The sequence below is a fragment of the Hyla sarda genome, chromosome 5, assembly GCF_029499605.1.
Source record: "Hyla sarda isolate aHylSar1 chromosome 5, aHylSar1.hap1, whole genome shotgun sequence".
In the NCBI taxonomy this organism is placed as follows: domain Eukaryota; kingdom Metazoa; phylum Chordata; class Amphibia; order Anura; family Hylidae; genus Hyla; species Hyla sarda.
This window is the reverse complement of record NC_079193.1, coordinates 316,515,931-316,539,806: the sequence shown is the minus strand read 5'-3', so window position 1 is coordinate 316,539,806 and position 23,876 is coordinate 316,515,931. Positions and strand designations below refer to the sequence as shown.

Below are 23,876 nucleotides of genomic sequence, written 5' to 3'. Positions count from 1 at the left end.
TTTAAAGAAGCACTACAGATTTTTTTTTCTTTGTATAGTGTATTATAGACTATTAACAGAGAATCATGTAGAGCAGGGGTACTCAACTATTTTTAGTGAGGGTCCGCTCATCCAGGTCTGTCACTGGTAAAGGTCCGAGCTAAGCGCTAAGGTCTGGTTCACACCTAGTGGCCACAGTGCCATGAAGGATATAGGTAAAATGACTGAACTCTGGAGAATGTAAATATACGTTTCCTGTATTTTCTGATTACTACCGCATAATGTACCCCTAAAAAATATCGCTGCCTACTGTACCCCTGAAAATATTACTGCCGCATACTGTACACCTTAAAATACTGCTGCCTACTGCACTCCTGAAAATACTGCCTCATACTGTACCCCTGAAAATAATAATGCCACATACTGTACCCCTATAAATAATTCCGCTACCTACTGTACCACTGAAAATAATACTGCTGCATACAGTACCCCTAAAATTCATACCACTGCCTACTGTACCCCTGAAAATAATGCTGCTGTACTGTACCCCTGAAAATAATACTGCCACAGACTGTATCTCTGAAAATTAGAGATGAGTGAAGTTACAGTGATTCGATTCATCACAAACTTCTCGGCTTGGCGGTTGCTGACTTTAGCCTGCATAAATAAGTTCAGCTTTCAGGTGCTCCGGTGGGCTGGAAAAGGTGGATACAGTCCTAGGAGAGAGTCTCCAGCCCACTGAAGCACCTGAAAGCTGAACTAATTTATGCAGGCTAAAGTCAGCAACTGCCGAGCCGAGAAGTTCGTATCACTGTAACTTCGCTTATCTCTACTGAAAATACTACCGCATACTGTACCTATGAAAATAATACTGCCACAGACAATAAAATTTTGCCCCTGAATGTAATACTGCCTCACTGTACCGCTAAATAAAATACTGCCGCATTGTGTACCTCTTAATATAAAACTGTTGCACGCTGTACCCATGAAAATACTGCCACCTGTTGTACCCCTGAATATAATGCTGCCACATGCTGTACCCCTTGAATATATTATTGCCACACACTGTACCCCCTGAATATAGTACTGCCATATACTATACCTTCATATATTACTGCCGCATGCTATGCCCCTGGATATATTACTGCCTACACGCTGTGCCCCTGGATATATTACTGCCTGCACGCTGTGCCCCTGGATATATTACTGCCTGCACGCTGTGCCCCTGGATATACTACTGCCTGCACGCTGTGCCCCTGGAGATATTACTGCCTGCACGCTGTGCCCCTGGATATACTACTGCCTGCACGCTGTGCCCCTGGAGATATTACTGCCGGCACACTGTGCCCTGGTATATTACTGCCATGCACTATGCCTCTGGTATGGTGCCGCCACACGCTATGCCCTTGGATGCATTACTGCCTCACACTGTGCCCTGGTATATTGCCTCCACACGCTATGCCCCTGGTATCGTGCTGCCAAATGCTATTCCCTAGGTATATTACTGCCACATGCTGTATACCTGGTATATTTCTACTGCACAGTAGGCCCCTGGTATAGTGCTGTTACTTGGTATGCCCCTGGTATAGTACTGCCACACGCTATATCCCTGGTATATTACTGCCACATGCTATGTCCTTGGTATATTACTGCCACAAACTATGTCCCCAAATATAATTTTGACAAACACTGTATATCCTGTACCATAAAACAATGAATTATGCCACTGTGCCCTCTCAATGAAGGATGCCGCCGTGCCCCCACAATGAAGGATGCCGCCGTGCCCCCACAATGAAGGATGCCGCCGTTCCCCCACAATGAAGGATGCCGCCGTGCCCCCACAATGAAGGAGGATGCTGTGCCCCTTCTACCCCCTCACCTTTCTGACAGGAGATCAGCATCGCTCAGCTGCTTCAGTGGCAGGGGATGTAGCGCAATTCCCCGACCACTGCAAAAAAGCTAACCACAACATTCAAGTTGTTTTCTTAACAACTTAATGACTTGCGCAAAAATGTGCAACTTTTTACCACAAAAAAAGTGTAAAACCAACAATAAATTCCCCTTTGAATCTTTTCAAGAGCGACTCTATCTTCTATACTGCTCAGGGTTGAAACAGACTTAAAAAGTAAATCTAGCTAAATGTGTAATAAAATGTATGGAGGAAGTAGATTTTAAGTTTCTGACACTGTAGTGTAAATTTACATTAGGATACCTGAGCAGTTTGCTCTCTAGAACATGATCGTACACCCACACTACCACTGCAAGGCCATGTTCACACGTTGGAATGTCCATACTGAAAATTTCCATGTTGCCATTCCGAAGACTGCGAGTACCAGCATAACAGGCCGGTGTTAGGAATGGACGGAAATGCTCCTTCTCATATACGGCAATGCATTCAGTGCGGAGTCTGCAGAAAGGATGGACAGGTTCATTCTTTCTGCGGACACTGAAATCGGAATTTCCGTGGCAGAAACTTCTAGCATGAAAATTCCGCTGTGTGCACAGCAGATTCCCGTTGCATTCAATAGGTCGTCTTCATGCAGAATTCCACACGAAAATTCTGACTTGTGAACATAGCCTCACAGGCATGGTCAGAGAAACCTCAGATCCCAGCCATTCAGTCTCACGATTGTTCCTGTCAATACAGTCAGTAAGGCTGGGTTAAAGGGGTACTCCAGTGCTCCAGCATTCTGAAAATTTGTTCTGAACGCTCGGAGCTGGAGGCCTTGATCGTGACGTCACACCCATGCCCCCTCCATTCATGTCTATAGAAAGGGGCATGTCGTCCGACATGCCCCCTCCCATAGACCTCAATGGAGGGGGTGTGGTCTGACGTCACAAGGGTGTGTGGCTGTGACGTCACAGCCACTGCCGCAGGAACCCGGCATTTGTTTAGAAAGCCAGGTGCTGCGGAAGATCGCGGGGGCTCCAGCAGCAGGACTCTCACGATCAGACATCTTATTCCCTATACTTTGGATAGGGGATAAGATGTCTAGCAGTGGAGTACCCCTTTAACATAAAAACAATTACAAAAATATAATGCAGATTTCTTTTTATTCTAAGTTCAAGAACAGTGTTTTTGTAATAAAGAAAAATGTCAATCGCAACAGGATAGGCATTCCATTGCATCCTGTTTTTTTACCTAAAAAATAAATAAAATAAATATTTATTTTAATAAAATACAACTACGTACACATATTTTACATGCCTACAACAATTTTTTTTTTTTAGTTGAAAGCCAAGGTACGTGCTCTCAAATCACCCAAGTGCAAGTAAAAAGTGCAAGTGTTCACACAAAAAAAAAAACGTGCATGAGGATGTGGTCTATCGCAAGCCCTTCTCCGAAAGGAGAGAGGCCCCCCAACAAACCAAACCCTTCGCCTCCAGGCCAAAAGGCACCTGCAAGGTTCCAGGTACAATATCCCCTTTCGTCGAAGCTACTCAGGGACCGAAAGTGTTCCCGGCAGACAACTAGCCGTTAACCAGGTTGTCGCCATGGAACCAGTAAAACCGGTTTGGCATCCTGCCGAAACAGGATGCCACGGGGTATAGCAGGGATGTGAGGAACCTAATGGCCATACACACCTCCCCTAGACCGGCAGGAGGGACACCCAGAAGGGCTGCTGCACACTACCAAATCCTAGTGGACAAAACGAACGCAAAAAGTGGACACAGTGACAAAAATAAATAAATAAGTGGATGTGCGCAGTGTGTAATACTGCCCGGACATCCGACCGGATCTATAAAAATTCCCCGATCCTAGCTGGAAGGCCGGGATACTAAGGGTGAGTGCCTAGAAGAGTGAGAGATAAAGTGCGTGCTACGTGCTTTCCTTCAAGTGGGGTCGCAAATCCCAAGTGATTTCCGGCACCCTGGGGTCACCACTCCCAGGGCACTTGTGCACCTCGGCCTTCACTCTACCCGGACCTTATGGCCAGATCCAGCAGGGAGCAGGGCTCATCAGAGATGACTGCTTCCCATACAGCCATCCCTGGTACCCCCCGTCCTACTGTGTGGTTCCCCATCCTGCCTTGGTGGTCTTCCACACCGCCAACTAACAGGAAAGGTACTACACTTGATCTTAGCCAAAAAGGCCGAGAATCGATTCATGCCTACAACTAATGCTGAATTTGTAGTTAATCAAATATACATTTAAATAATGTATTATATATAACCAAAAATGTTTGTCTGGAAAAACACTAGTTCCTTAAAGAACATGGCCTGTACAGTAACCTAAATGTTAAAGTTTAATGACTGTTAAAATGTAAATAAGTGGAAAATTTCTGTAGACCTTGATACGAGAGTAAACCTGGACGCCTATAGCGTTACACAAAAAAAACTAATAAACATAAATAATAATACTCAGCTAGCATCAATTCCCAGGGTGAAGATGCAGATTCTAGTGAGACATCAATGATTTATTTCATCCACACCATATTCTTAGATTGTGTCTATGAGAGTCCATATTGTCTCTGACAAATATTTCTACCCTGCTGCCTCTTGGAAGAAGCTGAAGCTTGAAAGTCATAGCAACATTCCTCTGTTTTACTACCATTGGCGTCCTACAGGAGAAACTGTGTCCGAAACACCATATGTGCCATATAAAAGTAAACAGTGCCTTAATACTAGGTTTCATATACCAGATTTATTTGGAGGCTTCCTGACAGCAGATGTTGGGTAGAGGAGCATTGGGTAGTAAGATTTCAACATTACCCAGCCTTTTGTTTTAAATCCAAACTTCCCATTAAGAATACATACATGCATGGCCAAGCTGAGTGTGCATGTTTGAGTGGGTCAGGATGGATAAGATGGCTATTAGCTGAATGCTTGTTTAGCCAACTGTATGGCCATTCCCAGTGTACAGCTTGCAATGTGGAGCCACATTTTACATTAGTAATAGTTTTTTTTTTGTCCTATTATACATTTATTTATCCATTTGCACTATTGTTGGAACATTTGTAGATGCCTTTATTTGATTGGCAACTGTCTCCCATCCTTATAAACTTCTTCTTTATTGTTACATCAAGAACAAAGCTTACATTATGATGCCAAATAAAATCACATATAATGGATAGTAAATTTGCTCAAAATATATGTAATCCTGTAAGCGTTCATAGCAAATACAACTTAAAATTTTCCATATTTTAACTTAAGACATAGAACAAAAAGAGGGAGAGAAGCAACCTATCCCTATACATCTTACTCAATAGATTGTTCAAGTTTTTTCCAACCATTGTGACCAATTTTGCAGGAATCTCAACCCTTTGTGTTTTAGAAATATATTGATCTTTCCCAACTAAGTATAACTTCCATCTTATCAATAAAATGTCGTATCGTAGGTGTAACGGAACGTTTCTGCACACAAGGGGTTAAAAACCGTTTAGGCGATAATCCCCTTTTCAGAAACACAGGCACAACTACTGCAGAACACCAAACTCCTGAACTGGATACAAAATAGCACTCCAAACTGGAACCTCACGAATAGCTGCTAACAGACGAACAGGAAAAGCTCCCAAGCGGCTTACACTCCTGGCAATCAGTCTCTAACAGCATACAGTGAATCCCCCCAAGAACGAGACAAGGCTCTGTGTAGAGGGTCAAGCAGTGGTCTGATTTTTAATGGGGCTACCTGCCCGGTATTTATGCAGGTCTCCACCAGGTGGACACTCCCCTAGGGGACCTGATGGAAGACTGTAAAACATAGTGGACAGTAGCCAATCGCAGTGGCTTCAACATAAGCCCTTCCCACTTTACCCATACCTCCCTCCTCTCTATCCCCCAGACAACTGGGAAGAAATCCAATTATCTCCCAGGACGAAGAAATCCAATTATCTCCCAGGAATAGAAGCAGACTCCATTGAGCACATGGTTGCAAAAAGACACAAAACTACACAATGCCACAATTACTACATAAAACATATACATGCAACATATCCCCAGATAGCTTAGGTCTGAGCGCACATTATCAAATGGTGCTCAGACCACACACATACAGTTCAATTGCCATGGAGCTAAAGTCTTTCCCATAGTCTTTCATTATATGAATGGGCTCCATGGCATAGCTATCTGGGGTATCACCGCTCACACAGGGCAAGTACCGAATGACCCCACTGTATTTAAAGGGCCAGAATGAGTGACACACACTCTGGTATGGCTGAATACTGTTTTTAAAGGGCCCAATCTCCCAGGGCCATAGTCCAAAGGCAGCAGGCGGGCAACAAGGCTTCTCCAATGCAATGTGGTGAGATTGGTCTCGTCACAGAAGGGGGTTTAATGTCCTTCCAAAATTGCGCAAGTGTTTTCCTAGCCATATATAATAAATGCCCGACCGCTATCTTCTCATTCTCCCCAATTGGTAAATCATTAACATACCCTAGGCTACAAGTTATAGGTGTTCTAGGGGTGTTAATAGCAAATACAGAGTCAATTCTATTTAGAACAGATGACCAGTAATTATATATATATTCAGGCAGCTTCACAGCATGTGGAGAAGGTCAGCCCTGACATGTTGACTCTTTTTTTTTTTTTTTTTAAAGCCAATTCTGTGGAGAAAGGCTGGCGTCCGATATACCCGGTACAACATATATAATTGTGATCGACTCCCTCCTTCCCCAAGAGATTGATCAGGAACAGCTCCTAATATAGATTCTCATTGGTCCTGACACTCTATCCCCAACTCCTCTTTCCATTTCCTGAATACCCCGATTGATCATTTCTCTTGGAAGCCAAAAATCAGTAGCTTATATAATTTAGATATGAAACCCTGAGAATTAGTACAGTCAGCTATTAACTCCAAGACTAGATCCCTGTCACACATAAGAGGAAGCGTATTCTGTTGGGTGGTAAAAGCGTGCCTTAGTTGTAAATAATAAAAAAAAAATAATGGCAAGAGTGAAAATCTGCTTTAAAGGGGTATTCCAGGAAATAACTTTTTTATATATAAATCAACTGGCTCCAGAAAGTTAAACAGATTTGTAAATTACTTCTATTAAAAAATCTTAATCCTTTCATTACTTATGAGCTTCTGAAGTTAAGGTTGTTCTTTTCTGTCTAAATCCTCTCTGATGACACCTGTCTCGGGAAACGCCCAGTTTAGAAGCAAATCCCCATAGCAAACCTCTTCTAAACTGGGCGTTTCCCGAGACATGTGTCATCAGAGAGGACAGAAAAGAACAACCTTAACTTCAGAAGCTCATAAGTACTGAAAGGATTAAAAAAAATGTACTATAAGTAATTTATAAATCTGTTTAATTTTCTGGAGCCAGTTGATATACGGTATATAAAAAAGTTTTTTCCTGGAATACCCCTTTAAATTCATCAAATGAATGGAGTATGTCTTTCTTAAACAGGTCCCTAACCATTAATACTCCTGCCTTTTTCCACACCATGGAACTGTCCATCTTGCTAAATTCTGATAACAGGGGATTATCCCATAGAGGGTGTAAGCGGTGATTCTACCTAAGCCTCTAATTTGTTTTACCTTATTCCATACCTTATACAATTGTTTAAATATCGGATATGTTGGCTTTCTTAATATAAATTCCCCTCTCTCCAGAATACATAAAACGTAATAGTATTCCAGATGTGTGGAAAGTGATATCTTCCTTACTTCCCCTAGCAGCCTGTAATGATAAATGCATATTTATTTTAATATACAATTAAGTACACATGTTTTACATACCTATAACTAATACTGAATTTGTAGTTAAGCGAATATAAATGTAAATAATGTGGAAAAACACTAGTTCCTCAAAGAACATGGCCTGCACAGTAACCTAAATGTTAATGTTTAACCCCTTCCCGACCTATGACATACCTGTACGTCATGGGTGGCAAGGTGTTCCCGACCCATGACATACAGGTACGTCATGAACATTTTTGCCGCTACTCGTGGCATCCCGTAGCGCCCGGAAAGATGGTGGCTATCACTGATAGCCAGCCATCTTACCATGCGACCACTAGCTGACTAACTGATAGCAGCGTTTCGCTATCAGAATACTTAGCAGCGCGGTGTTTGAGTCCGGATCACGGGGATCGGGACACACACCGCTCTGCTAAGTGCCCCTTACCCGTCCCCCGGCATCACTTACCCGGCCATGCGGTGTCCTGAGCGGTCCCGGCGCGAGCGGCATCCTCCAGGTGGTCCCGGCGGCGCTGCGTCCCGGATGTGAGTTTCCGGCAGCAGGGCAGCATCTTCATTGGCAGCAGTGAGATCGCCGTAAAGCGATCTCACTACTGCCTCTGGGAGTTTCAAAACTGCAACTCCCAGCATGCCCAGATAGCCTTTGGCTTTCTGGGCATGCTGGGAGTTGTAGTTTTGCAACATCTGGAGGTCCACAGTTTGGAGACCACTGTATAATGATCTCCAATCTGTGCTCTTCCAGATGTTGCAAAACTACAACTCCCAGCATGCTCAGTCCGTCCAGGCATGCTGGGAGTTGTAGTTCTCTAACATCTGGAAGAGCACAGATTGGAGACCATTATACAGTGGTCTCCAAACTGTGGACCTCCAGATGTTGCAAAACTACAACTCCCAGCATGCCCAGACTGCCCAAGCATGCTGGAAGTTGTAGTTCGGCAACATCTGATCCTTCAGATATTGCCGAACTACAACTTCCAGCATGCCTGGGCAGTCTGGGCATGCTGGGAGTTGTAGTTTTGCAACAACTGGAGGCACACTAGTTGGGAAACATTGTCCGTTTCCTACCTCAGTGCCTCCAGCTGTTGCAATTGTTGCAAAACTATAACTCCCAGCATGCACTGAGTAGTAGCTGGAGGCACACTGCAACAGCTGGAGGCACACTGGTTTGGAAACACTAAGTTTGGTTGCAAAACACTTGAAAGTTTATTACTTAACTTAGTGTTTCCAAACCAGTGTGCCTCCAGCTGTTGCAAAACTACAACTCCCAGCATGCACGGACAGCCAAAGGGCATGCTCGGAGTTTGCAACAGCTGGATGTTTGCCCCCTCCCCCCAATGTGAATGTACAGGGTACACTCACATGGGCGGAGGTTTACAGTGAGTGCTGCAAGTTTGAGATGGCGCAAATTTTGCGCTGCAGCTCAAACTTCCAGTGGCAAACTTGCTGTGAACCTCTGCCCATGTGACTGTACCCTAAAAACACTACACTAACACTAACCTAAAATAAAAAGTAAAAAACACTACATATACACATATCCCTACAAAGCCCCCCCTCCCCCAAAAAATGAAAAACGTCTGGTACGCTACTGTTTCCAAAACGGAGCGCAAAATAATAACTCCCAGTATTGCCGGACAGCCATTGACTGTCCAGGCATGCTGGGAGTTTTGCAACAGCTGGAGGCACCCTGTTTGGGAATCATTGGCATAGAATACCCCTGTGTCCACCCCTATGCAAATCCCTAATTCAGGCCTCAAATGCGCATGGCGCTCTCTCACTTTGGAGCCCTGTCGTATTTCAAGGCAACAGTTTTGGCACACATATGGGGTATCGCCGTACTCGGGAGAAATTGCCTTACAAATTTTGGGGGGCTTTTTCTTCTTTAACCCCTTATGAAAAGGTGAAGTTGGGGTCTACACCAGCATGTTAGTGTAAAAAAATAAAATTTTTACACTGACATGCTGGTGTTGCCCTATACTTTTCATTTTCACAAGAGGTAAAAGGGAAAAAAGACCCTCTAAATTTGTAATGCAATTTCTCCCAAGTACGGAGATACCCCATATGTGGGCGCAAAGTGCTCTGGGGGCGCACAACAAGGCCCAGAAGGGAGAGTGCACCATGTACATTTGAGGCGATTTGCACAGGGGTGGCTGATTGTTACAGCAGTTCTGACAAACGCAAAACAATAAATATCCATATGTGACCCCATTTTGGAAACTACACCCCTCACGGAATGTAATAAGGGGTGCAGTGAGCATTTACACCCTACTGGTGTATGACAGATTTTTGGAACAGTGGTCTGTGAAAATGAAAAATAAAATTTTTGATTTGCACAGTCCACTGTTTCAAATATCTGTCAAACGCCAGTGGGGTGTAAATGCTCACTGCACCTCTTATTACATTCCATGAGGGGTATAGTTTCCAAAATGGGGTCACATGTGGGGGGTCCACTGTTCTGGCACCATAGGGGCTTCCTAAATGGGACATGCCCCCCAAAAACCCTTTCAGAAAAACTCACTCTCCAAAATCCCATTGTCGCTCCTTCCCTTCTGAGCCCTCTACTGCGCCCGCCGAACAATTTACATATGCATATGAGGTATTTCCTTACTCGAGAGAAATTGGGTTACAAATTTTAGGGTGATTTCTCTCCTTTTACCCCTTGTAAAAATTCAAAAATTAGGTCTACAAGAAAATGCGAGTGTAAAAAATGAAGATTTAGAATTTTCTCCTTCACTTTGCTGCTATTCCTGTGAAACACCTAAAGGGTTAAAACACTTACTGAATGTCATTTTGAATACTTTGGGGGGTGCAGTTTTTATAATGGGGTCATTTATGGGGTATTTCTAATATGAAGACCCTTAAAATCTACTTCCAACCTGAACTGGGCCCTGAAAAATTACGATTTTGAAAATCTTGAGAAAAATTGGAAAATTGCTGCGGAACTTTGAAGCCCTCTGGTGTCTTCCAAAAGTAAAAACTTGTCAATTTTTTTATGCAAACACAAAGTAAACATATTGTATATGTGAATCAATATGTCATTTTTTTGGAATATCCATTTTCCTTTCAAACAGAGACTTTCAAAGTTAGAAAAATGCTAAATTTTCTAAATTTTCATTTAGACATTTTTAGATTTTTTACCAAGAAAGGATACAAATATCAGTGAAATTTTATCAATAACATAAAGTAGAATATGTCACGAAAAAACTATCTCGGAATCAGAATGATAAGTAAAAGCATCCCAGAGTTATTAATGTTTAAAGTGACAGTGGTCAGATTTTCAAAAAATGCCCAGGTCCTGAAGGTGAAAATGGGCTGGGTCATGAAGGGGTTAATGACTGTTAAAATGTGAGGAAGTAAATAAGTGGAAAATTTCAGAGTAAACCTTGACCCATATAGTGTTACAAAAAAACACCAAACTAAAAAACATAAATATTAATACATGAGATATACAAGAGAACAGCTATAAATCTTCCTACCATTCTTTAAAAAGAAAAAATGTATAAAAATAAAATATTACATTTGAGTTTGATTTTTTTTTTTTTTTTGCACCCTCACTCACTTTTAAAAATGTTAATGGTGCTGGAATTCCCCTTGAATATAATTTTATAGTATCCCTTCTTTCTTTCTTAGCCATTTAAAGGAAGTGGGAGAAAAAGTTAAAGGGGTACTCCACCCCTAGACATCTTATCCCCTATCCAATGGGAGAAAAAGTTAAAGGGGTACTCCACCCCTAGACATCTTATCCCCTATCCAAAGGATAGAAGATGTCTGATCGCGGGGGTCCCGCCGCTGGGGACCCCCGCAATATAGCATGCAGCACCCACCTGTTACTGCTCCGGAAGCGCAGGAGGGTCTGGCTCCCGACCACGGGGACGGAAGATCATGACGTCACGACTCGGCCCCCGTGTGACGTCACGCCCCGCCCCCTCAATGCAAGTCTATGGGAGGGGGCGTGATGGCTGCCACGCCCCTCCCATAGACTTGCATTGAGGGGGCAGGGCGTGACATCACACGGGGGCCGAGTTGTGACGTCACAATCTTCCGTCCCCGTGGTTGGGAGACAGACCCTCCTGCGCTTTTGGAGCAGTAACAGGTGGGTGCTGCATGCTATATTGCGGGGGTCCCCAGCGGCGGGATCACCGCGATCAGACATCTTATCCCCTATCCTTTGGCTAGGGGATAAGATGTCTAGGGGTGGAGTACGCCTTTAAACTAGGCTCATCATGTCCTTTTAGGGTGTAAGAAAAACTTTCCAATCTGCCCCTTGAGAAATAAAGAAATATTAGATTAAAAAAAAATAATAATTCCTGAGATTATCAGAACTAGAGAGATGTGGTTTAGGGGACAGTCACGCCCCCTCCCATAGACATGAATTGAGGGGGCGTGACTGTGACGTGACGGAAGTAATGCATGGCACAGAATGCTGGGGGCTGCACCGAGAAAGCGGGGGTCCCCAATGGTGGGTCGTCTGCGATCAAACGTTTTATCCCCTATGCTTTGGAAGATGTATAAACCTGGAATACCCCTTTAAACTTTAACTGTCCTAAGGCAAAAGTTTAAAACTTTTACTGTCCCTATAAGAGTATTGGTGAGAAAGAGGAACAGGCAGGACTTGCTTGACACTCCAAGGGTCACCAGATTGAATGACAGGAAGGTACAGCTGACAGAACTGACTATTTTAAGAATAAAAAGTTCATCTACAATATTTCACGGCTTTTATGTTTTCAGTTTCATTTCCCCATTTCACTACTGCTTTTTATCAGCTGATATAAATGTGTGTGATGTAAGACCTGCCATGAAGAAATAGCAAGAGCAGGGCTGGGCCCGACTTAGATACCTGTTAGGCTGGGTTCACATCACGTTTTCTCCCAAACAGGAGCACATACGGCAGAGGGGAGCTAAAACCTGGTGCTCCCGTCTGCCTTCGTATGCGCTCCCATATGTAATTCATTTCAATGAGCCGGCCGGAGTGAAACGTTCGGTCTGGTCGGCTCATTTTTGCGCTGTATGCACTTTTACTCCGGAACCAAAACTGTGGTCAACCATGGTTTGAGGACCGGTTGTAAAAGCGCACACGGCGCAAAATTGAGCCGACTGAACCGAACGTTTCACTCCGGCCGGCTCATTTTAATGAATTACATACGGGAGCGCATACTAAGGCATACGGGAGCGCGAGGTTTTAGCTCCCCCCTGCCGTATGCGCTCCCGTATGGGAGAAAACATGATGTGAACCCAGCCTTAGGGCACGTACACAGCAATGCCACTCCATGTCCCACTGTATGGGTCTTCTATTAGACACTGTGGGGGAGATTTATCAAAACCTGTCCAGAGGAAAAGTTACCCACAACAACCAATCGGATCGCTTCTTTCATTTTTCAGAGGTCTTTTCAAAAATGAAAGAAGCAATCTGGTTGCTATGGGCAACACTGCAACTTTCCTCTAGACAGGTTTTGATTAATCTCCCCCACTGTATTCTCTCAAAAACATCTAGGGGAGAATAGCTGCTTACTTTGGCATGTAGTGGAACACCACCAAGGGTTTTTATATTTTATCTTTAAAGCGTACCTGTCACCAAACTAAACTTTTAATATGTTGTTCCTTATGTAATTATAAGACACTTTGCTATTTATTTGCTGTTAAAAATCTCAAACTTTATATGTTTTTAATGTGATTGAAAAAGGCTTACCGCATCAGGGAGAAAGAAAAACAAACATGCAGTAGTAGAACGATAGATAGAACACAAGATGTGAACCCAGATTAACATGAATACATCAGGGAAGGAGAGGGGAAGGGAGTTTGGCACCCGGAGGAGCATGAACTCGAAGGTACATCATGAAGATTAGGGGTAAGTGTTGTCAATCAGAGCCTAGTGGATCTCCACAGTCTATGCTGAGGTGTCTTATCTTGGAAGTAGCAACAAAAGGTTATAAGGGGGGGACTGGGTGGTGGAGAACCAGGGTAGGGGAGTATAATTTATTTTCAGTTTTTTGGTCCACACGCAGCAAAATATAAAAATAATTTTATGAGCAAAGAAAGGGATATCCAGCGCAGACTCTCATGCAAAAGGAACTTCTTTATTGGTTAAAATTCATGGTTGCTGAGGGATACAACAAGGATTCTTGCAGTGTGACGCGTTTCAGCCCGCAGGGCCTTAGTCATACACCATAGTCGTGTATGACTAAGGCCCTGCGGGCTGAAACGCGTCACACTGCATGAATCCTTGTTGTATCCCTCAGCAACCATGAATTTTAACCAATAAAGAAGTTCCTTTTGCATGAGAGTCTGCGCTGGATATCCCTTTCTTTGCTCATTACTTAACTGGATTAGTCCAAATCCAATCCGGGTGCTTACAGGAGTGAGCTGGTATCTTTGCTTCTTGCTTCAAAAATTATTTTAGCATCTTCCTGGTTTATGTCCTGAGCTGTTGCTTTAATAACTCATAACACATAATTTGATCACCGCATTATTCCCCTCCTGCTCTTCACGGTTGGGATGATGTTGCAGCCTTCCCTTTTCCTCCATACATAACCATGGACATTAGGGCCAAACACTCCCATTTTTGTTTTATTAGACCAAAGGACATTTACCCAAAATTTAGGACCTTTTAAGGGAGATTCCTCAAGATCTGTGCTGAGGAATAGTTGACCAGTTGCCCATAGCAACCAATCACGTTGCTGCTTTTATTTTTCAGGGGCCTTTTCAGAAATTAAGAAGCGATCTAATTGGTTGCTTTGGGCACCTGGATGACTTTTCCTCTGCACAAGTTTTGATAAATCGCCCCCTTTGTCCCCATATATAGTTGCAAACTGTAACCAGTTTTTTTATGGGGATTTTGGAGCAGTGGCTTCTAACCTTGCTTAGCGGCCTGTCAGGTCATATTGCTATTGTACACGTTTTACTATTAATATACAGCACATAGTTTTTATACCTGTTTCTTTCAGCATCTTAACTATGTTGCTTGCTGCTGTTCTTGGATTTATATTTTTTGCACCAAAGTGCATGTATCTCAAGGAGACAGAGGCCCTCATTTACTATTGCAAACCCGACATGTTTTGTGGGGTTATGCACCAGATTCTGTTGCATTGCGCCATAAATTCTGTTTGCACCGGAATTGAAAAAAACTAACTCTCCATTTTGCTTAGAAAACCCGGAAAAGGTGCGTGGTCATTGGGGAAAGGGGGTGTGGTCTCCAAAAAGGGGCGTGTTCCACTTAAAATGTATTGGATTTCAGCTGAGGAAAACCAGACAGATCAGAGCATGTGTAAAAAAAAAAAAGCAAAGTGTAGGGAAAGTGGAAAATGTAGGGAAACCTTAGTAAATACTGTGGAAAATAAATTGTAGGGAATTAAATCCCACAAAGAAAACTACACAACACTCTTAGTAGATGAGGGCCAGAATGTGTCTCTTCCCCCAGTGACATGACGAGTGGGTGGTCCTGTGGTGTATAAACCTAAATATTAACACTATTTTCATAGGTATTTTCCAGTCTTCTTACCTAAACCTTGTAGGAAAAGAAAAGCAACAATGACACACTCGTTCTCATATCCCGACAGTGTATACCGTTCCCTATACTTACTATTCTTTGCACCTGCCTGCCTGACAGTCAATAGGATGTTTAATTCCTTAACGACGCAGGACGTATATTTATGTCCTGCGCCGGCTCCCACGATATGCCGCGGGGTCACCGCGTCCTATCGGGTTGGTCCCGGCGGCTATCAACGGCTGGGACCCGCGGCTAATACAGGACATCACTGATCGCGGTGATGCCCTGTATTAACCCTTCAGATGCGGCGATCAAAGCTGACCGCCGCGTCTGAAGTGAGAGTATCCTGGCTGCTCAGTCGGGCTGTTCGGGACTGCCGTGGTGAAATCGCGGCGTCCCGAACAGCTTACAGGACACCGGGAGGGCCCTTACCTGCCTCCTCGGTGTTCGATCGACGAATGACTGCTCCGTGCCTGAGATCCAGGCAGGAGCAGTCAAGCGCCGATAACACTGATCACAGGCGTGTTAATACATGCCAGTGATCAGCATGAGAGATCAGTGTGTGCAGTGTTATACACTGCAAAAAAAAAGTTTAAAAAAAAGTGTTAAAGGAGAACTCCGGTATGGGGAAAAAAAACTTCTCCCCTGTCCTAAGCATAGGGGATAAGTGTTAGATCGTGGGAGGTCCGACAGCTGCTGCCTTCCGCAATCTCCGGCCCGGCCATAGAAGTGAATGGAGGGGGCGTGTCGGCCGCAGCTTTGGCTGTGGTCGAAAACGCTCGGCTCCTGCATTGAGCAAGAGCGAGCCGGGTCCCCGGACAGGAGATCGCAGGGGGCCTCAGCTGTCGGACCCCCAGCGATCTAACACTTATCCCCTATGCTTAGGATAGGGGATAAGTTGTTTTTTTTTCCCCCATACCGGAGTTCTCCTTTTAATAAAGGTCATTTAACCCCTTCCCTAATAAAAGTTTGAATCGCCCCCCTTTTCCCATAAAAAAAATAAAACAGTGTAAAAAAAAAAATAAATAAACATATGAAGTATCGCTGCGTGCGTAAATGTCCGAACTATAAAAATATATCATTAATTAAACCGCATGGTCAATGGCGTACGCGCAAAAAAATTCCAAAGTCCAAAAAAGCTTATTTTTGTGCACTTTTTATACCATTAAGAAACGAATAAAAAGTGATCAAAAAGTCCGATCAAAACAAAAATCGCACCGATAAAAACTTCAGATCACGGGGCAAAAAATGAGTCCTCATACCGCCCTGTAAGTGGAAAAATAAAAAAGTTATAGGGGTTAGAAGATGACATTTTTAAACATATACATTTTCCTGCATGTAGTTATGATTTTTTTTCAGAAGTATGACAAAATCAAACCTATAGAAGTAGGGTATCATTTTAACCGTATGGACCTACAGAATAATAAGGTGTCATTTATACTGAAATATGCACTTCGTAGAAACGGAAGCCCCCAAAAGTTACAAAATGGCGTTTTTTCTTCGATTTTGTCCACAATGATTTTTTTTTTTTTCAGTTTCGCCGTGAATTTTTGGGTAAAATGACTAATGTCATTACAAAGTAGAATTGGTGACGCAAAAAATAAGCCATAATATGGATTTTTAGGTGGGAAAATTGAAAGGGTTATGATATTTAAAAGGTAAGGAGGAAAAAACGAAAGTGCAAAAACTGAAAAACCCTGAGTCCTTAAGGGGTTAAAACTTCCCAGCAATCTCTGCAGCCTGAGAGTAACATGATCAGGAGATGTTCCTGGAAGTTCCATAGACTTTCATGGTGACTTCAGACAAAAATCCCCACCCTCCCTAAGGGAGCAGGTTATGGTTAACTAAACTCTGCTATATCTTAGTTGACATAAAAGTAAAATGTGTACCAAGTTTCATTAAAATATCTCTAGCCATTTGAAAGTTATGCTGGAACATACATACATCTGTGAAGAGGATAAATATGAGTTTTAGTGACTTCAGACCAAGTGTATGCAAACTTATGAATCTAACTACATCTCCTTGTTAGGTCTAGTTCACACAGCAATTATGCTTTGGTAACGGAAACTCAGTTGCTTGTTCCATCAGAAGAAGAGGAGTTAAGTGAGAAAAATACTGCATGTCCGTTTTTTTCCACTCAACTCCCCTTAAATACCGCACACCCAACAGACCCCATTCAAGTCAATAGGATCCGTCAGGACTTGGCGTTGTCATATGTGCTCCTACATGTTATGGGACCGTTTGACAAAGAAAGAAAAACTGAATGGCCCCTGAACACCAACAGCAGCAGTGTGAAGATTCCCACAACTTAAGAAGTACCGTAAGAAAAAAAGCTGGATACTTCCCCATTCCCTCTGTATTTGTAATATGAAAGTAATAATTATAGCGCGACTGCACTTTAGATCCCACCTTACAGTTACTTATATTACGTTTAGCAAATTTATAATGTACCTAAAACAAATTTACTGGAATGTGAAGATTACTTCCTACCAGCAGACAGGACTGCACCCAGATGCATTAGCCTAATTTATGGAAAGCTTTTGGCCATTTTATCATCCTTATTATGCTTTTATTTGTATCTTATTTCTGTCTGTTATCTAAATGATCAACATTTGGTCCAGAATTACTGAGATTTGATCTAGATCTGGTACCCATAAAAGCAGCAGCAGTCATAATATAGAGATTGTAAAAGATAAAGTACAGTGGTCTCCAAACTGTGGACCTCCTGGTGTTGTAAAACTGTGGACCTACAGTTTAACCCTTACAGCTGCGGTCGGAAGGGACCGCAAGCTGTAAGGAGTTTTGACAAGGACCCCCAGGTCTGCCCCGGTTATTGCCAGAGGCACGTCCTGATATGCTGCCTGCCAGTGTAAAACTAGCAGGCAGCATATATCTGCAATGCTTTGTAGTACGAAGTAAAGTGTAAAAAAAAAAAATAATAATTTAATAACGTTTATCAAATAAAGATAATGAAAAATAAAAATGCATAATGTGTAGGATCACCCGGCGCACATCCGCATCATATTACATACTGCGGATGCCTGCCAGCAGTCACAATAATGAGCTCCCTGCTGCGGCTGGGTAGCTTTGTGTGTCCACTCATAGCGGCGGATTTTGTGAGCTACCCAGTCGCAGCAGTGATCTCGCCCTTGTGACTGCCGGGGGCATCCGCGGTGTGAAGTATGCTGCGGATGCGCTCTATATGACCCTACACTGCGTCCCGTTCATACTTTGTTTCAGAAGTATGGTAGAGGTATCCGTCAGCATCACGTAAAAAAAAGTGCTGACGTATACTGTAGCAGCTCCATTCGTTTCTGAATGAGACTGCTGCAGTATACATTTACATGTTTTTATGACATGACAACAGACATCTATACTGCAGAAACGCAGTATCACCGCCCCCCCCCCCCCCCCCCCTCCAACAAAATAAACCAGTTTTTTCAAGATTTTTTTTCTTTCTAACGCCCAGTGATGGATATATTGGCCATGAGTGGGTGCTTATTCCCACAACATGAAGGATATATCCATCAGGAACTTTATCTATCCCAGACAGCCGCACGTCACTGCTAGCTGACCAAGGACTGATCAGAGCAGTCCCTGGTCCAGCCAATACACTTGTAGGGGTGCGGTATTGTTCTGACAGCTCTGATCCTTTGCAGGCATGGAGTGAAGTCTATAATTCATATAATGATGCCCTGAAAGCCAAAGGGGGCTCCTCTCCTTCTTGGTCCTACCAGGCGGTCAGGCAACCACATATGGCCTAAGTAGGGGTACTGTCCAGCCCGGGATGAACAGTGTGATAAAATATGGGGCGCATTTCCTCCATTTCAAAAGCGACTTACCAAAATGATGTCCCACAAATAAAGAATTTGTGGGCAAAAAGGTAATTGCTATTTTTTCCACTGCCTTTGAAATAATTCTAGTCACACAATAAGGACTCAACGTACTCCCTTTTGCCCTAGGTGAATACTTTAGGGGGTGTAGTTTTGAAAATGGGGTCACCTCTGGGGGTGCAGTATTGTTCTGACAGCTAGATGAAGTGCGGCCTATAATTTGTATAATGATATCCTGAAAGCCAAATGGTGCTCCTCTCCTTTTGGGTCCCACCATGTGGCCATGCAACCAAATATGGTCTAAGCGGAGGTATTACCGAACACGGGACAAACAGCGTAATAAAATGTGGGGCGCATTTTCTACTTTTCAGATGCAATGTACAAAAAATATGTCCCACAATTGATGCATTTGTGGGGGAAAAAATGTAAATTTTTCCACTGACTCACTTTTGGTCTAGATTAATACTTTAGGGGGTGTAGTTTCCAAAATAGGGTCACTTGTGGGGGTTCTGTATGGTTCTGGCAGCTAAAAACTCTTTGCAGGCATGAAGTGCGGCCTATAATCCATCCGGCCTAAAATGATGCCCTGAAAGCCAAATGGCGCTCCTCTCCTTCTGGGTCCTACCATGCGGCCAAGGAACCAAATATGGCATAAGCGGTGGTATTTCCAAACACGGGCCAAGCAGTTCAATAAAATATAGGGTGCATTTATTTCAATATCAGAAGCGATGTACAAAAAATGTCCCACAAATGATGCATTTGCGAAAAAAAAAGCTAATTTCAAATTTTTAACACTGACTTTATAATTCCTGCCAAAAAACTCTGGTGTTAAAATACTCACTCTACACCCTAGTGAATACCTTGAGGGGTCTAGTTTTTATAATGGTCATTTGGGGGGGGGGGGGGGGTCATATGTTCTACCACCCTCAAATTTCTGCAAACCTTCCATAGCACATAAAAAAATTTACTTTTCAAATGTTCAACATTTCAAATTAAATTGTTAGGCTTCTAATTCATTTAAAATGTTCATAAAAAATTTTTTAAAAATAAAGTAGACTTTTGAAAGTATAAGTTTCATAAACTATTTGGTCATAAAGTATAAATATATGCAACCTATTAGTGTTAAAATAGAAAAAGATCTTTTTTTTTTATTTCATGATTTTTTGCATTGTAAAAAAAAAAACTACAAATGATATCGACTTACTTTTACTATGTACATGAAGGACGACTTGTGACAAAAAAACAATGTCAGAATTATCGTGATTGGCAAAAAGTTACCAGAGTTATTCTCTAATAAAGACAGACATCCCCGAATTGAAAAAACAGGCCTGGTCTTTCAGGGGCGTACTGGTTTACTTTTATTGGTCCTTAAGGGGTTAAAGATATATTAACATCAATATAATACATTAACTCTTTATATAACAGACAGTGTGATGAGAACCCTGAGGAGTGTGGAGGTCAGGGGACTGATAGGACCAATAGTGTACGGAAGGACCACTTCTGTACTGGGCTACCAAACAAGTATTGGGCTATGTTTACACAGCAGAATTTTTGGGCGAAATTCTGCATGGAAATTTTGATAAATGTACTGCGCAATGTGCTGAAAGGGGATCCCGCTGTCCCATTCACATGAAGAGCGGAAATTCTGCTGTCTGGATTTTGCTATAACATTGAACGTGTCTCTAAATTTTGCGGAATACCACTGAAGTCAGTGAGGCTTTGATTTACGGCAGAATTCTGAGTATTGAGCACACAGAAATTCTATTTAGATTCCGCAGCATACTATGCAGAACAGAATTTACAGAAATTCTGCAGTGTTAACATAGCCTTAATAAAAATGTAGCATGTTTATATGAGTACTGTGGTGCAGGACAAGCATAGGGCATAAGTGTCTAATCACAGGGGGTCCGACCCCTGGTACCCCTCACGATCTCCTGCATGGCACCCCGGCTCTACCCAGGAACGGAGCTGTGTCGACCACTGCACAAAGCGGTGGCCGACATGCCCCCTCCATGTAGCCGGATATACCCGAACGCTGTATCTCCAGCTGTCCTATATATAGAGGGAGCGTGTTGACCACCGCTTCGTGCGCGAGTTGACTGTCTCCGTGCATGCAGCAGAGATGGCTATGTGCACAAGGAGATAACGCTGGGCAGGAGATCGCAGGGGTCCCAGCGCTCGGACCCCCTCCATGAACAGACTTTTATCCCCTGTCCTTTGGATAAGGGATAAGTTGTCCAGCACCACAGTACTCCTTTTATACTCCTAACACCGTTGAGTCATGAATTACTATGGAAGAAAATGTCTTTCACTAAGCTTGCCGATCCCGGCATTAGATGTGAACTGTTTGGCAGACACAGATGCAGATTTCGGAAGTCGGTTCCTTATTTTCCACACATTTGCAATTTAGCTCTTTAAAGTTGTAAAATGCGATAACAATATCCATTATACAACATGGGAAACAAGTGCGTTCAGGCGCAGTAACATAAGAGTACATTGTTCTGCAGACACTCCTTCAGCAGATGTTCACGCCGGTCTGCAGCTGGTTTACATACTCCGCCTTAGAAGAAGAAATAACCAATTTGTATTTGTCCATTATCCTAAATCTTCCAGGACAGCCCTATATGTTATATATTTTTACCTACATTATGTATTATTCCCTGTCCTAAATTCTTATAAAAAACACAAGGTTTAATATGGTTCCTTAGGAATCAATGTTCTGTTTCTTTACAATAAATGGCACTTTAGTTCACCTAGACCAGTGTGCCTCCAGCTGTTGCAAAACTACAACTCCCAACATGCCTGAACTGCTGGGAGTTGTAGTTTTGCAACAACTTGAGGAACGCTGGTTGGGAAACACTGCACTATACTCTTCAAGATTTTATCTACTTTGAACAATCCGTTTTAGTATGCAGGGTCCTATAATGATAAGCTGATCATAGAGGGGGGTCCAACTTCTGGGACCCGTAATAATATATTATCTTTCGATCGCAGCCACTGGTCAAAGAAAAATAAAAATTATTTTGCAAGTTCATAGGCAGCTTATAACATCTGCTGTCCGGGACCTGAATTCACTTATAGTGAGAGAGCTGCCTGTATGAACCTTCGGTGTCCCTTCCCTTGACCATCCCTGGGGGGGGGGGGGCAACCTTCTAACCCACCCTGCACTGTCAGTGTCTGGATAAAGGTACCTATTACCTAATAGCTGATCTGGTGCAGGTCCAACCACTGAGTTCCCCACTGATCGCCAGAATGGGGTCCCTGCTCGACTGCCACTCCATTTAACGTCCTCTTGGCTGCAGTCCCCTATTTTGGCAGTAGGTGTGAGGTTTATTGTCTGTCTGCAACGTATTATTTTTATAGCGTTTATGTGATAAATGCTTCTGACTGGAATATTCTCTTTAAATAGGACATGTGTCCTACCCCCCAAAAATGAGATTGCATTATCATTAAATAGCCTAGGGTGCCCTGATCACACACCTTTTTTACAGTTTGTTTGGTGCACCCTCCCATTTCTGAGAGATGAGGGTTTATAGTTTGTCTCACAGGGAATCGGTCAGATGGGTGTAAACTTAATTTAAAAAAAAAAAGTGAATGTCAGGTGATGAGTGGGGTTATACAGTTGGGGGGTGTATGTTTTGCATTGAGGGGTGTGTATGCCTAATACATACCCCCCTGACTGTATAATCCTGCCCATCACCTGATAATAAAATTAAGTTCACGCCCATTTGACTTATTCCCTGAATTGTCAGACAAATTATAAAACCCTCATATCTCAGGAACAGAAGGGGAAATAAAAAAAAAAAAAAAAAAACTGTTTAAAAAGGTGCTCTAAGCTATTTAGTGATAATGCAATCTCATTTTTGGAGGGTTGGCCACAGGCCTTCTTTAAAGGGGGATTACATTTTTTTTTTTTTTTATTTGACTATGCTACAGGGACTGTAAGGTTGATGTAGTTTGTAATATATTGTCTGTACATGTGTTTGATGACTGGTCTCTCAATTCTTATGTGATCTTTACCCCGATGTTAATTATTAATAGCATAGAAAATGTGTGTCATCTAAATTTTTCCCAGGTTGCAGTGCAGCCCGAGACATTACATCACTAGTCAATTGTTAAAGGAGCCTGTCTGTTTCAATGGGTGGAGGGAGAGGGAGAAATGTGACCTCTCGCTTACAAACAAGGGATCATGGGACTTGTAATTGGAGGGAAGGAACTCCAACAGGAAATAGCCATTTCACAAAAAGCTAGCAGCAATGTTATGGTGGACTCGCCACACAGCCATTTAGCTCCAAGACCAGCACAGATCCTTCCTAAGCCTGTCCATTACTGTCTGGCAGGTACATAATAAAATCCCTTTATGGTGGATAATCCCTTTAATGTATAAACGAACTGTTCACATGCAAGTTGCCCGTTCAGAAAGCATTTTTCCTAAGGGTCACAATTTGTCCTGCTAATGTTTTTGTGGCTTAACCAGGTTTTATAAATGCGCTGATGTTCTCCGCTCACTAACCTAGTGATAGAGTTGGTCTGTGTGACAAGGTCACATCTATGTTCTGTGGAATAAAGTTATTTTAACGGTTGTTCTATTTTTCAGCTATAGAGCAGGTTGCTATGGAAATTTGTAGTGTTTACTGCCCGACCAATTACTGAGGAAATTGCTTGGGAAGATTAATTACAACCCATCAAATGAATTCTAAGCAAAGTAAAAATGAGATAGACATGAAAGCTAGAGATGAGCGAACTTACAGTAAATTCGATTCGTCACGAACTTCTCAGCTCGGCAGTTGATGACTTTTCCTGCATAAATTAGTTCACCTTTCAGGTGCTCCCGTGGGCTGGAAAAGGTGGATACAGTCCTAGGAGACTCTTTCCTAGGACTGTATCCACCTTTTCCAGCCCACCGGAGCACCTGAAAGCTGAACTAATTTATGCAGGAAAA

The 23,876-nt window shown here is 42.8% G+C and overlaps 1 protein-coding gene across 6 annotated transcripts in view; it reads left to right on the top strand.

Annotated features, from left to right (window-relative positions):
* Nucleotides 1–23,876, top strand: part of PAG1 (phosphoprotein membrane anchor with glycosphingolipid microdomains 1) — a 264,608-nt gene that overhangs the window by 115,562 nt on the left and 125,170 nt on the right. Inside the window, exon 1 of one of the 6 annotated variants that reach the window (XM_056522225.1) lies at nucleotides 13,346–13,463. The exons of the other annotated variants lie outside the window; for them this stretch is intronic. The gene's annotated coding sequence lies outside the window, so the exon portion shown is untranslated. Of the gene's footprint in view, nucleotides 1–13,345; nucleotides 13,464–23,876 lie in introns of those variants that run through there. 6 annotated transcript variants of the gene reach the window in all.